The sequence below is a fragment of the Furipterus horrens genome, unplaced genomic scaffold (genome assembly GCF_987537825.1).
Source record: "Furipterus horrens unplaced genomic scaffold, mFurHor1.1.pri manual_scaffold_4, whole genome shotgun sequence".
Taxonomy (NCBI): domain Eukaryota; kingdom Metazoa; phylum Chordata; class Mammalia; order Chiroptera; family Furipteridae; genus Furipterus; species Furipterus horrens.
In genome coordinates, this window is record NW_028327174.1 from 10,676,052 (window position 1) to 10,692,646 (window position 16,595).

Consider the following 16,595-nt stretch of genomic DNA (forward strand, 5'->3'; position numbering starts at 1 on the left):
TCTGGGCCGGGACTAGAGCTTGGAGTTCAGGGAGCTGTAGGGTGGATCAGGCCAAGAAGTGCTGGACCCTGGCTTCTGAGACCAGCTGTACTGTAGGGTTGGGGTCAGTGTCTTCAGGGGATGGTGCCACCTGAAGGTGATAGGTAACACCTGTCCTGGAGGCTCTAGTGGAAAGGACCTAAGGGTCAACTCTGAGAGCTGAGTGTTCAGAGAGGGCAGGTACAAACACAGGGCCCCAGAGGTAAGAGATGGGATCAGAGCAGGGTCAAAGCTGGAGCAGAACAGGGAAAGAGAAGTCCAGAATCGATGTCCTGAGCAGACAGAGGTGGTAGTTAGGGAGCCCTATCCTGAAGGCCATCTTTTGACATGGGACACTTCCTTTGCTGACATTTGTCAGCGTAACCAGCATACCTCACTGGCCGTAATTTTTCCTGTAACACCTACCAGGGGTTAGTTTTAGCCAAAGAGGTTCCAAGAGAGGAATTTTAACGACCTCCTCCTTCACCTACCTCCTGGAGGCTCCCCAGCTGTGCTGGGCATTAACCCTTGAGTTGCAGGATGGTGGGGAATTCTGGGGAGTCCTTGAGAGGGGCGGGGGTGGGGGAGGGAGAATAAAAGGGCACTGAGCAGCAGCTCTTTTTAGCCCATTTGGGAGTATTTCAGTACAGTCGCACCTCGGTGCTTCTCAGCTTCAGAACTCGTCGCATTTGGACGAGAAAATATATTTCAATGCTTGGGACTCTTCACCCTTGCTAGAACTTGTATGAGTCACTATGCTGCCCCTGCAAGAGAAAGTGCTTCATCGTTCATCACTTGCTCGGTACTGGTCAGTTTTGGCACTTATCAAGAGTTCCGGAACAAATTAACGACGAGTACCAAGGTACCACTGTGTTCTGTTAATGGGCAAGGCAGTGCCTCTGCGTGCCAGCCGAGTACTGGCAGGCTCTGCGCCCGTTGCTTTGTAGGTGTTAATCTCATTTGATCCTCACACTAACCCCAGGAGACAAGTGCTATTCTTATCTCTGTTTTATACACTAGAAACTAAAGCTTAGAGAGAGCTGACTGATACGTGAGGAGCCTGCGGTGTTAACTACTAAGTTAAATTTCCTAGCTTGAACTTTAGTGGCTTCAGGATCTAGACTATTTTTTTGCAAATGTAGAATCCGAGACTCTGCCTTTGAAGGGTCTTGGCGGGGCGTGCGGGGGCTGGTAAGGGGCTGGCGGCAGCCAGGAATCTGCCCTGTAAGAAGACTCCAGGATGTCCCTGGAGCAGAAGGTCCAGGTCTGCTCTGATAAAGCCGGTTTCACCTTCCAGCAAGCCTTCCCAGGGGCATTTGGGGCAGGACCCTTCAGGAACCCACAGCGAGTTAATGGGAGGCACCCTGTGCCCTCCTCTTGTTCACCCTTTGGTGCCTGGATCCCAACCCATTCAGCCAAGCTTGGGGAAAAGCTGGAGACACTCATGTGTGCCAGGTGGGAGAAGGGCAATCTCAGGTAAACCCTGGTGTGTATTTAGTTTCTGTCCCTGACAACATAGAAGAATAGAGATTGTCACGCGGAGATATATGGCAGAGTCTCAGGGATGCAGCATCGGGGTTGTGATTATCTGTGTAAGACAGAAACCATCGGTCATCAATTGGGGTTTGCAGGGAGAAGAAAAATGTAGCATGCTGGGGGATTTATTATGACAAAAATGACATGTCCCCTCCTGCCCCTCCCAGTTTGCCTCAGAATGTGAGGTCAGAAGACTTACAAGTATCTGAATCGCTTCCAGTTCCCACTTGAAAGGCCACGGCAGTGAGCTGCTTCCCTTCTTGCTCTATGGACAGGGCAGGGCAGGTGGGAAAAAGCCCTGTTAGAACGATGTGTCCATTTAAATAAGCCAGTGACACCCAGCGATCGTTATAAAGGGATTTATGGGGCGTCGAAACACATTGGCTTTCAGGATGGGCATTTGTTATTTTAAGACTAAGGATTGTGCCTCACACATCAGTGGATATGTCATCTGGACATTTAGATTTTCACAGAAATTGGGCCCTAAATCCCAGCAGAGCTCAAGCCTCCACAAGGGGGACCTCCAGCCAAGCCCCGCGTGAGCCTTCAGCTTGGTGTCGGGCAACAGAGGCTGAGCCGGGTGGGAATCACAGTTCAGCCACTTTGTCTCTGTTTGAGCTTCACCTCCTTGAACTTCGCTCTCTCCTTGGTAAATTAGGACGATGTAGGCACCTGCTGTGTGAGGATTAACGAGGGAATATGTCTAAGGACCCTAGTCTGGTGTCTGGCCCCAAATAAAACAATCCTCAGTAAATCTTTGTGTCCTCTTGCATTTTTCTGCCACTTATTCTATCAGGGAATGGAATCCAGCTGCTTTAAACATGGCGGTGCCGTGGCAGGCTAAGGTCTCTAAGGTCTCCTGAGCGCCCAGGTCACAGAGAACCATGACAGCGCATGCTTTTCCCCAAATAGGCAACCACCTGGCAGTTGTCCTCCCCTCTACTACCTGGAAAAGTTAGCTTTTCATATTGTTTTAGAATAAACAATGATGATGTTAATGCATATACCAGCTACCTGACTGTGATTTACTTTGAAAGTTTCCCCCAAAAAGCATGAGATGTTTGACTTGGAAGATCTGCCTTCGAGACCTGACTTGCTCGCTCTTCAGCTTTGTGCCTTTGGGAAAGCTACTTGGACTCTCTGAGCCTTGGGTTTCTCCTCACCTGTGACTGACAGCAGTGACCCACCCAGAGCCCACTGTGGCGTGTTGCTCAGGCGCCAGTCCACCAAAGTGCTCTAGGAAGCTGGTTGTCGTTTTTGTGTATTTCTGCCCCTGACCACAGCCTGGCTGAGGAGCTGTTTTCAGTTTTGATTCCACCGCATTTATGGAGTTCAGGTGCATTCCCCAGGCACCTTACCATGCATTGTCTTTGTTAATTCCTAGAATTATCTTGCAATGTAGGCATTCCCCTTCAAAGAGCCAGCCAGCTGCCCCCCTTCCTCTTTCTGTTTTCCTTTCCCCATCTGCTTGCACAAAGCCCCCAGGGCCCTAAAAGATTAGGGACAATCTGCTCCCCCATCTCCCTCCATTCTTATTAGGGCTGTTTACAGCTTAATTCCTCCTCAGGAGCAGCAACGCCATGGCAGCTGCGGTGGCCCTGAGGGTCCCAGCACAGGGTCCTTGCCCTTGCCCTTGCCGTACTGTTCATGTGGAATAAAGGGCGACTCCCACCTCCTTGCACTGAGACGGGGTCATTTCCAATCACTCTGTTGATTCATCATGTCCAGGGGCCAGAAGCTGTCATTCACCCAGCCTTCAGCTGTCTGTCTGCAGGACTTAAAATATATATATATTATTATTACAGGCTCATTAAGATTCAGCCACTTCATTTCTTATGCTGATAGTGACTCATTTTAAAACAAAGGCCAGCAAAAGAGAAGGGGACCAGGAGATGAAAGGAGCAGGTGACTGGAGCAGATGAGGGAACGTAGAAAGAAGGTGGCAAGTATACAGACGTTTGTTTGTGCAGGATCCCAACATTTACTCAAGAAGAAGGTGCATCCTCCCCAAGATCGAGGACATACTATTAACCAGAGGATGTGCCGTAAGAAACACTTTAAAAATAAAATGGATCCTGTTCCTTTCAGTCCCCAAATTAGGCCAGAGACAGGCAGATGGAGACCTGACTCTCTAGGGAGGGAGGGAGGATTTGTCCAGGAATCCTTATCTGCAGAACAGCAGAACTGGGACATTGAAGGACTCACTCACCTCTGAGGCTAGAGCCGACTCTGGGCCCTGAAGAACCAGAAGGTGACCCAGTAAAATCCCCACCACGGTGAAATCCATTGCAGGATTCAAAAGGAGCAAATATGAGACAACTGGACAAAGGACTGTCAAATAGCTTTAGTGAGATAAGGGAAGTGTGGGACTTCAGCCTGCCCTTCACTTTGCCTCCAGTGCCCAGCCTTCTGCCACCCCAGGCAAGTTCCTTCTTATCCGAGTCCTCCTGCTCTCTTGGGTCAGGAACTAAGATCCTTTATGCTCTGAAGGAATACTGTGATTAAATTGCTTTTGTCTGTAATAATTGCATCCAGAGAAACAAGATTTAAATGTAGTTCATTCATTCGTTGGTTCATTCATTCATTCAGCACACATTCCCAAATGGGTAAAATGTGTTCTGGGTAAAAGATAATCTTTAAAAAACGAGTGGTACCCAGGACTTTCCTTTAAGGACATGACTGTGTAGTGCAGGAGAGTTTGCATATCTACAGATGAATTCAGTATAACTAGCGCGCCTAGCATGATTGACATTCAGAGTCGAACTTCAGCCCTGCAGGGGACCCTGGGCCAGCATTTTCTAGGCTCATTGCAGAAGACGTTAATATGTGTTTAGAAACCTTGGAAGATAAGATTGAGAAATCTGGATATTGTATCCTTCCCTTGGAGGTTCAAATTGCGTGTTGGCATATTAGAGGTCCTGAGAAGTCCAGAAGTAAAGAAAGCTGTTAACCCCAGCAGCATTCTACACGCTTATTTGATCCTAGAGCTAGCGAAACAAATTTGGGGGAAACGTCCCCTAGACTAACTCTGGGGCCAGCGAGGATCTCTTTTTGAGCTCTGTATCCCAAGTTCTCGGCACAGACGCGTTTGCGTGGAAGTTGTAGAATAATCCCATTGAAAGATGCTTGTCATCTAGGAATGGTTCATGTGACACCACACTCCATAGAATTATCTCCTGTCTTTGGTACTGTAGGATCTCATTCGTCTTTGTGCTGTAAGAACCTAGACACCGTATTATTGTACCTTCTTCATCAATATCCTGTGTGCCGTTGCTTATCTGAAGCCAGTCACCTGCCCGCGGCCCTCCAAAACCTTTCTTCCAGGAATGCTGTGTGAGAGTGGCTGACCGCCTCTAGATAACTCCAGTTTCTCTTTTTGAGGGTGACACTCTGACCTGGACATGATCAAACTATCAGAGGTTCACGCCTTCACCTGGACACTTCTGCCCCCTTTTCTGGATCAGAACACTGGTTTATGTCAGAGGCTCTAACCCAGAGACAGTGAATCTGAATCTCTAGAGATGAGGCCAGGTAACTGTTACATTAAACATGTTCCCTGCATGATTCTGATGCACACTGACATCTGAGAACCAGTGTCCTAGGACAGACGTTTATTGCCATTTGCACATCAAGCTCAAATTGAACTTGAGTTCAATTGAAAAGCTCCATGAATGACCGATCAGCCAAAGGTTCCCTGTTCTGGAGCAGATTTGTGGAGCTTAAAGCACAGACTTGGTATTTATCCTTGGTGAGTTTTATCTGATCTAGGCCAATCTTTGCCTCATTTTATCTGACCTCGTTCTAGTTCTCCACTAGGGTCAGCCACGAAAATAATGAACACGACTTCTCTTCGTTCACCCAGTGGCCGTGCCCCATTTTTGTAACCCATGTTTTGATGTCTCTTGTATAATCCTGGAATAAAATTCATAGCTTATCTATATTACACTGTCTTCAAATATAATTTTTAAAAATCAATATAGTGCCCTGACTATAACATAAAGAAGAAATAAAAGGAAATTAATTTACTATAAAAAAATATTGACTTCAGCGTATAATTGCGCAGGCTTGGCCATTATAGAAGACCTGATGAAGTGGCCAGAGGCTGCCATGCCAGCATTCAGGGTAGAACTGTCTTCAGTGTGACTGCCACAAATGCAGAACAGCACTGACGGGACACTGGCCGTCACATTCCAGATTGGCCTTTGCCATCTGTGAGAGTTTTTCCAAGCTAGTGAGCAATTCTTGGTAAAATGTCAGATAATAGGAAGTACCATCTTCCCTTGATTGTACTCCAAGTTCAGTGTCTGTTAAAACCATGCGAAAAAAAGCACTTGGCCTTTTCCTGTGAGTAGCGTTAGTTTCAGGCTCAGATATTTATAACAGTTATAAGCACGGATGTTCAGCGAGACCGTGTGGGATTTGGGAATATTCTTCATGGTGCTAGACTGCCCCGGGAAGGGGCACTATCCCCTTTGAGAGTCATGAGTCCAAGACATTGCAGATGTTCAGTGAGCTGACTCAGGCACAAGGGATATGCTCACGATGACCCTTGAGGTTGGTGTCAGGGAAGAAGAGGCTGCTCCCTGCTCGGAGTAGGCAGCCAGCTGGAGTCTACAGCGCAGTACTGCCTTCCAGCGACTTCTCTCCAATTAACCTTTTTCTGAGGTTCAGTGACGTTACCCAGAGCTTGTCCACATCACGTCCTGAACCAGAATCTCCGCCTCAGGGTTTACATGGACTACATCTTAGTCTTTTCTTCTGTGCTCACTGAACCTCAGTTTATCCATCTATGAGATGGGGATGGGCATAGTCTCTGACTTACAAAGGATTGTTGTGAGAAGTAAATGATATAATAATATAAACTTAATCCGATGAGACAAGGTTGGCAGGTAGTCAGTGCTCAGTAAATGTGGTATCGGTTGCCTGTTGTCATTATTTAAAAAGTAGACAGGGACTGTAGGACACCTGGCCTCTTACCATGCACCCTGTGCTCCTAGACCTCCTGTTTCCTTTTCACATTAAAAAACACATTGCCTCTGTTCTGGAGATGAACAGTCCTGGGTTCAAGTCCCTGCTCCATCTGGAACTAGCTCCATAATTCTAAGCAACTAAGAATCTGTCCTTTCTCTTTCCTATCAGGACCGGAAGAGATCCTATCTCACTGGGTGGCTTTGACGAGAATATAAGATAATATATGTGAAATTCTTGGGAAAATGTCTGGATCTTCAGTTGTGAGCTCTTAGGACTTTCCCTTTCCATTTCCATTTGCGGTTCATAAACCAGGAAAGGCAGTGTTCGCTTCTCAGCATCTTTGGCGGTAACTCCGTCTTGTGTTGATGGAGGATAGCCAGGGCTGAGCACTGACCGTTCGTTTGTTCATTCATTCATTAGGGATGTTCATCATGCATCTAGCATGATGACCTGGCAGGCACCTTTCTAGGCCCTGGGGAAGCCCTGGACAAGACAAAAAGGAGCCCTGTTCATGAGAGGGTGCGTGTTATCGTGGGAGAGAAGCAGCCCTCCTCTGTTTTCCTTTGATGCCGTCCCCTCCCGCTGCTCCCCGCACTCAGCTCTTGCCATTCCATCTTCCCTGCCCGTCCTGGGATGAACCTGATTAAACCTGTGAGTCCACCATCTCCAAATGACAGCCTCACTCGACCCCTCTCCCGCCTACTCTTCTCCATAGTGTTAACCACCCTCTGACCTGCAATGATTTTCCTCATTTTCTTAACATTTTCTCTGTTCGTGAGGCTATTAGTTCCTCAAGAGTTGTAATGTCCGTTAAATTCTCTGCTTTTTATCCTGTACCTAGAATCATGCCTGGCATATATTAGGCATTGAGTCGTCGGCAGCCGTCCGTCTCGAGAGACGATGGTGTAGCTTCTTAAGAGTCTATCTGCACCGCCAAGAATGGTTGCGCAGTCCAACTCGGGAGTGACACGGTATCTGTCTCCTCCCGTGTTGAATCGACATCTTATGATGACGCTGGAGTGTCCTCTCCAGTGAAGCTGAAGCTACAGAGCCTGGGCAGGGTGATACGGAGCGTCTGCTGTTGCCCATGCAGCAGACCCCCCCTCTCTTCGCAGCTGAAGGGTCCAAGGGAAAGACGGAGTCAATACAGCTTGGCTTCAGGTGCGCCGCAGGAGTTGCCGGTGTTGACTACAACGTCAAACCGCCTTAGGGACTCCGGCTCCGGATTTTCTGTCGGGGTTTACTCCCTTAGCCTTTCCCCTGAAGAGGTATGCCGCAAGGCAGCGGAGGTTTTTTGGAGTCAGAGTTTTCCTTCTCTGATGTGCCCTGACTGGAAGATCGAACCAGCGACACTTAGCTCGCAGGCCGACGCTCAATCCACTGAGCCAAACCAGCCAGGGTTTAGGCATTGAGTAAGTACTTGCTATTGAGTGAAATAAATAATTTGGGAAGATATTAAGTGTTTTGAAGACAATTCACATAGAGCAGCGGTTATCAACAGGAGCTGGTGGGGAATTTGGTGACCCAGGGGACATCGGGGGACGGGGTTCCTATAGCACTTAGTGGGTGGAGGCCAGGGATGCTGCTAAACATCCTGTAACACACAAGGGAGTCCCCTACACCAAAGAATTATCCAGCCCAAAAGGTCACTGCTTCTGAGTTCCAGAAACCCTGACGTAACGCGATATGCCAGGGAGCACTCGAGGGAATCGGACTCCTCTGTAAAGAATTGTTTCTTTAGGGAAAGGTTCTTTGAGCTGAAGACCCGAAGGAAGGGAAGTTGGCAGCCCTGCTGAGACTAGAGTGATGGCATTCCCGGCAGGGAACAGCAAGTGCGAAGGCCCCTGAGCAGGACTGGGCCTGGCCGTGTGTGATCCCCTCCCGCGGCCATGCCCCACACCCCTGGCCCACTAGGCCTGCATATGATGAGCCCATTGCGGGGCCACTTCTGACCCTGCAGGCCACGCTCTCCTCACCTACCGTCTGGTTATGTTCAAATCGGCTTCTCCAACTGTTCAGGCTCATAATGCCAACAGATTCTTCCCTCCATGCCCTTGAGAGCCACGCTTCAGAGCCTTGCATGTGGTTCTGTTCTCCTGCTTGACCTCTGGGATGTATAAAGATCACCACTAGCCCCCAGTGAATCACAGCAAACTGCAGCGTCTTGGAAAGGAAGTTGTCCAGGACCGGCCTGGGCTCACTCTTCAGACCCAGACTCATGGCGGCCCCTACCCTTCCCTGCCTCCTCCTGCTCAGCCACGCTAGCCTCTTGACTGTGGCCCAGATGCATTCCCCCCGCTGGACCCAAGCCCTCTGCGTGGACCACCAGCTGCGCTGGGCTCAGCCTATTACTTCTGTCCTCAGCTCAGATGTCACCTCCTCACACTGGGCTTTCCTGACTGTCTTACCCAAAGTAGCACTCTTGATCCACTTACTCTGGCTTATTTTTCTTCACTGAACTTTATCAGCATTATGATTTTTGATTATTTGCCTGCTACGTATTGTGGTAGGCAGAACAGCCCCCCAAAGATCCCCATGCCTAAGTCCCTGGAACTTGTGATTATGTTATGTTACATAGCAAAGGGGACTTTGCAGCTGTAATTACAGACCTTAAAATCCCTATGGGCCTGATCTAATCACAGGAGCCCTAAAAAGTGGAGGTCTTCTTCCACGTGGAACAGAATAGATGTTACGGAAGGAGAGTGCAGAGATTTGAAGCATGAATAGGAGTCATTATGCCATCGCTGGTTTGAAAACGGAGAGGATAAAGTGACAGGGAATGCAGGTGGCAGTTAGGAGCTAAGAGGCTCCCAGCTGACAGCCAGCAGGGGAGAAGGGAGCTCAGTCCTCCAACCTCAAGGAGCTGAATTCTGCCAACAACCCAATGAGCGTGGAAGTACAATAGATTCTCCTCCGGATAAGAGCCAGGCTGGCCGACATCTCGACTTTAGCCTTAAGAGATCCTAAGTGGAGAACCCAGCAGCCCCTGACCTCTACAACTGTAAAATAAAAATGTATATGTTTTCAGCTGCTGAGGTCACTTGTTAGGGTAGCAGTAAGGAAACTCACAGCCCTGTCTTTCCCCACGAGAGCGCAAGCAGCTTGAGGGCCAGAGTCTTGCTTTGTTTGCTCCTATGTCCCCAGCCAGGACGTGGAGAGCTCTCAGTGAGTAATTGTTGAATGAAATCCCCTCCCCACATCATGTTTCTTTTCCGAAACTGAAATACTGTTAGCAGTTTGCAATATATTCATGACTTTCCTCTTTCCACATATGTAATTATTCTCTCTCTATAGGCATCTCCTTTTTAATTGTTATATGTGCATTTTACTTAACAAAATGCTGGGTATCTCTCTACATTGGTACATAAAGTTGTGTTCTCTTTTTTTCTTTTAAAGGACTGTCGTTTTTCCATTTGCTGAATGTTCCATAATTTGTTTATTTCTATTTCCTATTGGGGGATATGATCCTAAATCTTCCTGCCATAAGGAAAATAATCTGGCATTTATTCAGTGCACAGTTTCTTTGAAGACAGATTTATGGTGAGAAGAGGCATCTGATTTTCTGGAGGTCTCTCAGGACCACCGTGCTCATCTCTTAGATTTGACACGTGTGTTCACGTGCATTAGCTCACGGAACCCCCACTGGACAGAGACGCCAGTGGAGGCACAGAGAGGCCGATTTCAGAAGTTTGCAGAGCTGGTAAATGACAGAGCTCAGAGCTGAAGCCTCCTTCCAGTCTCGTCTTGGAGCGTCAGTGCTTGAGACTGGTGGAGCAGTTGCTGAGACCTGCCCGGGGGGGTTCGTCCAGCCCCTTCCCCAGCGCACAGGACTAGACAGCTGTGCCTCGTCTTAGAGCCTGGCGCCATCCGTGGGATGGGTTAACATCACCAGCCAACATCCCTTGGGCACTGACTCTGTGCCAAGCCCTGTGCTCAGTGCTTTCCATACTTTTTTTTTCCTAAGTGCTGCTTACAATTTATTTTTTTTCTTATTCGATTACAGTTGACATTCAATATTATTTTATATTAGTTTCAGGTGTCCAGCATTGTGGTTAGGTATTCATCTAATTTACGAAGTGATCCCTGACCTGGCACCATACCCCCCCCCAAAAATATGATATGGTGTCATTTACATGTATATGTGGAGTCTAAACAAAATAAGCGAGCAAACGTAATAGAAACAGACTCATAAATACAGAGAACAAACTGACAGCTGCCAGATTTGGTGGGGGAGGGGGGCCGGCGGGAGGCCTGGGAGTGGGGAGATGGGGGACTGGGTGAAGAGGTGAAGGGACTGAGAAGTGCAGGTTGGCAGTTACTACATAGGCACCGGGATGTAAAGTCCAGCACAGGGGATACAGTCGGTAACATGGTAGTGACTATGCATAATTTATCTCATTTAATTCTCACTACATCCTTTGTCGATGAGTCAGAATCTCACATTGAGAACAGTACCTCAGAATCATGGCTGCACACTGAACTCACCGAGGGAGATTTGAAAAACCAGGGTGTTCATAGATCATCTCAAACTAGTTGGAACCTCCGATATGAGACCCCTCCACAGTGGTTTCTAAAACCACGCAGGTGATTTCTATCTACCAGCACCCTGCCTAGTGGATAGGAATTCTACCTTATCTCTCCAAAAGCTGCATTATAAAGACACCCATTTACCAATTAGTGCCATTCTTCGGACCTATTTCTCTTTTCTTTGTTCTCTACATCCTGCTTTCCTAACCATCAGCAGGGTCGGGGACTCCATAGCTGTTTGAATTCGTGGACATCCGGTCAGCAAAGATAGTTTGAGCCTTAGCTGTGTTTAATGTCAGACCGCATGCTAGGCTGTCGGGATGCTGAGTGAGACCGGCATCCTGGCATCAGACGGACTGCTGTCGAGGATAATGCCCTCCAGACTCACCCGTGTCCTCACAGGGGGCAAGATTCCCTTCTGTTTTGTGGCTGAATAATACGCTATTGTGTATATTTCATTGTATACACACTCCACACTTTCTTTAGCCTTTCATCCGTTAAAGGACATGTAGGTTTTCATATCTTGGCTATTGACACTAATGCTGCAATGAACATAGCTGTGCAAACATTTCTTTAAGATACTGACTTCAATTCCTTTACAGACTTACCTGTGTTAACTATGTGAGGTGATGGATGTGTTAATTATCTTGATCTCGGTAATGACTCTGCAGTATAGATGCGTACCAAATCATCACATCGCACACTTTAAATACATAGAAGTGCCAGTTACTCCTCAATGAAGTTAAATAAAATAAACCTAAAAAATAGTATCTAGGAGCAAGTGCAAGAGATTATAAATGCATATGTGCTCAGACGGAGAAAGCTCTTGGGCTACAGGGAAGAGGGGGTGCAGAGACGCTCCTCCAGTGCACCCCTGTTGTTGGGATGGCAACCCATTATCCTATGCTTTCCCTGGGGCCGCCGGAACCCAGCAAAAGATGCCAGTGACCTCGGAGACCAGCCTCCTCGTCTTCCCTTGGCCTTGAGAACGATTCCTGTTGTCCATCTTTACTGCTCCCCACAGCCCCCCCTCCTCCCACTCTGCCCTCCATTGCTGGACCTCCTTTCAGAGCGCAGCCGACACTTCATCACCGTGGCTCAGGTGGGTCTGAGTCAGTAAGGCACGGGGGACTCTGGGAGGGTTGGCAGAGACCCGTGGCGCTGCCGCAGGGAGGGCACCTCAGCTCAGACAGTTCTCCAAGGAAGACCGCCCGTCTCAGCCTGTGGCTGTTCCACGCTTACCGGGCCCACACGTGTGCAGTACAGCCCACACGCCCAGCACAGTGCACACGGTCTCATCTTGGTGCTTCACGGAGGCAACGAAAGAAGTAGAAGCCATGGCCCTCGCCTCCAACAAGCGTGGGATCAAGGTGGAGCGGCACTGAGGAAACACTGCATTCTTGATCTTAACTCCAAGTCCGAGTAATATCTTGCTTGCGTGCCAGATCTAGCCACCCCCTGCTGTCATTTGTGTCACGCTAGGAATGGTTTTCACATTTCTACATAATTGAGAAAAAAAACCAAAAGACAAGTATATTTTGTGGCCCACAAAAGGATATGGAATTCACATTTCCGTGTCCATTAATAAAGTTTGATGGACACACAGCGACGCCATTCGTGTCTGTTTCGTCCATGGCTGCTTTGGGGCTACAGTGGCAGAAGCTGAGTGGCTGCAACAGACCTTGTGACTCACGAAGCCAGAAATACGTACTGTCTGTCCCTGTAGGAGCGAGTTTGCTGGCTGTGGTGTGCAGCTGAGCAGAAGGAGCCTGGTTTGGGCAATCCAGCAGACCTGGGTTGGGTAGATTCTTACCTGGGCCACTTAGCGTTCCACATCCGGAAAATAGAAATAATAACACGTTCTTACTAGGCTGTTGTGAAGATTCAGTAAGCTGTAGGTAATATAACTTAAAACCCAGTGCTCTAGAACTAGTATAGAGACTCGATAAATGTTGGTTACCCCGTCCCTCACCTCACATCTGATCCTTTCTCCAAATACTCATATCATTGTAGGACTGAACAGTTGATCCCTAATTCTGTGTTCTCACTTGGATAACTGGGATGAAAGGAATTCCCAGCAGCCTTTCTTAATCATTCAGTATTTCTTGGAGAAACATTTGCATTCTCTCACTGCCCCTCTCTACATACAGCCCCTCCTGGCTCTTCTTAACACATAGGTGAGATAGTCCCTGCTAATCCCATTTATAAGGAAACCTCTCCCACGAATAGGACAGCCTTCAGGTTTGCACAAAGCAGGCTGGCAGAGGGAAGAGAGCCCCATTCAGCAGCCCAGTTCGGACCCCCACGGGTTACCATGCCTACCAGAGCCACCTTGTGGTGAGCAGGGCCCTTTGCATGCCCCGGGAATAATGTTAATAGTCCTGGGTAGCATTTATTGAGCTCTTGTTATGAGTGTGATATTTCACGTGGATTATTATTTTGCTCAACTTTCACAGCAGTCCGGAAGGCTGGCCTCCTGCCATGGATCAGCTCACTGGGGGCCTCCGCACTTAGAGCTGACTGTGCCCAAGGCCTTCCCCGACCCCCGACCCCCAACCCCCAACCCCCCTCAGGGTGGTGGGAGCCCTGCCTCCTGCAAGCTTTTCTTGAGTATCACCTTTTCAGAGGAGCCTTTGCCAGCCATGCACTTAAAGTGTCAACAGGTTCCACTCTAGCCGGTGTGGTGATTCAGTTGGTTGGAGCGTCGTCCTATGGACCAAAAGGTTGCAGGTTCGATTCCCTGGTAGGGCACATACCTAGGTTGTAGGTTTGCTCCCCAGTTGGGGTGTGTATTAGAGGCAACTGATCAATGTTTCTTTCTTACATAGGTATCTCTCTCTCTCCAACCCCTCTTCCTCTCTTTTTGAAAGCAATGAAAAAATGTCCTTGAGTGAGGATAAAAAAAATAATAAAATTTCAACAGGTTCCCCCACCTGAGCACTCTTTATCTCCCTTTCCTGCTCTGTCACCATCATTATGTCACCAACGTAATGCATGCTTCACCTCCTTACTTTACTGTCTCCTCTTCTGTTGGCATACAGTCTCCATAAGGACAAGGGCTTCTGGTTTCAGAACGGGTTCTGCTACATCGGAGACTCCGAACAGATATTGGTTAAATGAAAACATACATGTAGTATTACCATCATCATTTTTACAGAATCGGAAAGAGAAGTTGTCAGAAATTCAGTAACGTGCCCCAGGTTCCAGGGGAAACAAGTAAGGGATCCAGAATTAACCTGCAGCTCGGGCCTCTACGTCTTTACAATGCTACCCTGCCAGCATGTGGCCCAGTGCAGAGCCTTCTCTGCAAGTGTGTTTGTGCCAGGAGCGAAGGAGACAGAGCTGCCTACTCCTGCCGTTAAAATGACCCCTTGAAGTTGGCTTTAGGGCAACAGGGATTCGGTGTAGACGGGCCACCTCTGTTCTCTCCACTGCTCTAGGCGCCGTGCGTGTGGACACCCGCCTCTCCAGAGCTCACTCCCGTTCAGTACTGGGGCCGGTTTAACACTTATCTCGGGCAGACCAGCTATGAAGCACGGACTCTTTTGGAAGCTGTGGGTACAGAGTCACTGAGACACATGCTGCCCTCTAGGAGCTCACAGCTCGGTGGCACAAAGTATCTGCTGTAACCCTAAATCCTCACGTCGTCTCAAGTGTAGACTGGGTTGCCTGCTGTTTTTTGCAGCTGGTTTTCTCTAGGACCCATCTGCCTCATCTCACCCGCAAAGGGATTGCAGAATGCGTGCGCTTGGGAGCCAGGTGAGACTGGGTCTGCGTCTGGGTTGTTACTTTTGTTCTTAGTTACTTAGCCTTGCTGGGACGTTTTAAGGAGCAGAGGTAATAGGTGTGCCCAGCGCAGTGTGGGGGACCGCGATGCCGGTATCATCATTTATTATTATCGTTCAGCTTTGGAGCTGTGACTTCAGTGCCTACAGGTGAATAGAAAGAACCTAGCTGGCATTTAAAAATTTACCCCACGTTATAACAAGAGCTTGTTATTTGATTAAGACTAACCTATGTGTTCGTCACTAGGCTGAGTGTTCTGTTTTATTTAATCCTCACAGCAGTTGCAGGAGTCATTATTAATACTCATTTTACAGACGAGTACCCTGAACCACAGCGCAGTCATTGGGTCACTTGTCCAAGGTCACACAGCTGGTAAGCACAGAGCTGACGTATAGATTGATGCAAGACCTTTACTCTTAATCTTTATGCTCGGCCTCCAGTAATCCATTGTGGGATTGGAGAGGTGATTGCATTCTTGCTGTTATTCTCAAACCAGTCAGGGAAGCAACAAAAAGTACCAGAGCTGGAGTCAAGAGACTTGCATTCAAATCCTAATTGTGACACTGAGTGAGCTTCCTAAGCTTAGGACATGAGTCTGCTTCTCTGAGCCCTGGTCTCCCCATGTATGAAATGAAGAGATTGCTCTCGATGATGGCCGGGGGCCCTTCCCGCTCCCTGGGCCTCTGCTTCTGTGGGCCGGCTCATCCCTCAGCTGCAGGTGTCCCAGAGCCAGCACACCATGCCAGCGGAGTCAGAGAGACCTTGGTGGAAATCCCGGCTCCACCACTTACTGTCCGCATGTCCTCTTGGAACCTCAGTGTCCTTATTTGTAAAATACGCATAATTATTTCAGTGTCATGGGACAGTCCAGGGATTAAATGAAATAACAAACACATAATCGGATTCCATCAAGAAATGGATGTCATCAGATAAATCCCAGGAGTTTTAACGAAGGGACTGCTGGCCGGTCGGTGGGCAGCACCAAAGGTAGGAACCAGGATGCTGAGGCCCCGGAGACGAGTAGGAGCACTGAGCTGTTACCAGCTCTGGGCCAAGAGCTATGTGTCAGTTTCTTGAGGCTTCTGTAACAAAGTAACAGAAACCAGGTGGCTTAGACATCAGAAATTAATTTTCTTACAAGTCTGGTGGCTGGAAGTCCAAGATCAAGGTGTCCACAGGGTTGATTTCTTCTGCGACCTCGCTTTCCTTTGCTGGTAAGGTTGCTGATATCTCCCTGCGCTTTTGCAGGTTGTCTGTCCCACTGTACCTGTCTGTCTGAATGTCCTCTTATCAGGACACCAGTCCTACTGGATTAGAGCTCACCCTAATGAGCTCATTTTAACCTGACATCTCATGAAAGACCTCATCTCTGAACTCACCTTCTGAAATCCAGGCTGGGTGGGCTACGATTTCAGCATATGAATTTCAGGGGACACCGTTCAGCAAAGGGAAGAGATAATGCTGCCAGAAGCCAGCGGGAGCCAGCACCGTGGAGGTGGCTGCCCAGCGGAAGCCGAAGTGGGAGAGGACACAGTCTCTGTTGGAAGCCCTGCCGACCTCAAGTGTGCCCGGGGAAGGGACACACGCCCTTTCCTCCCACCAGTGCTTCCAGCCAGGAAGGAGCCACCAGCAGCAGGGATCCCACGTGATTCCATGGGAAAGCTTGGGCCTCCAGGGGCACAGAGGGCAGCAGAGAAGGGCAGACAGTGGACCTGGAGTGGACAAATGGAGAACACCCAGCCCGACACTGGGCATGT

At 48.6% G+C, this 16,595-nt stretch overlaps 1 protein-coding gene across 4 annotated transcripts in view; it reads left to right on the forward strand.

Annotated features, from left to right (window-relative positions):
- Positions 1 to 16,595, forward strand: part of LARGE1 (LARGE xylosyl- and glucuronyltransferase 1) — a 522,466-nt gene that overhangs the window by 370,015 nt on the left and 135,856 nt on the right. The window lies entirely within an intron of this gene.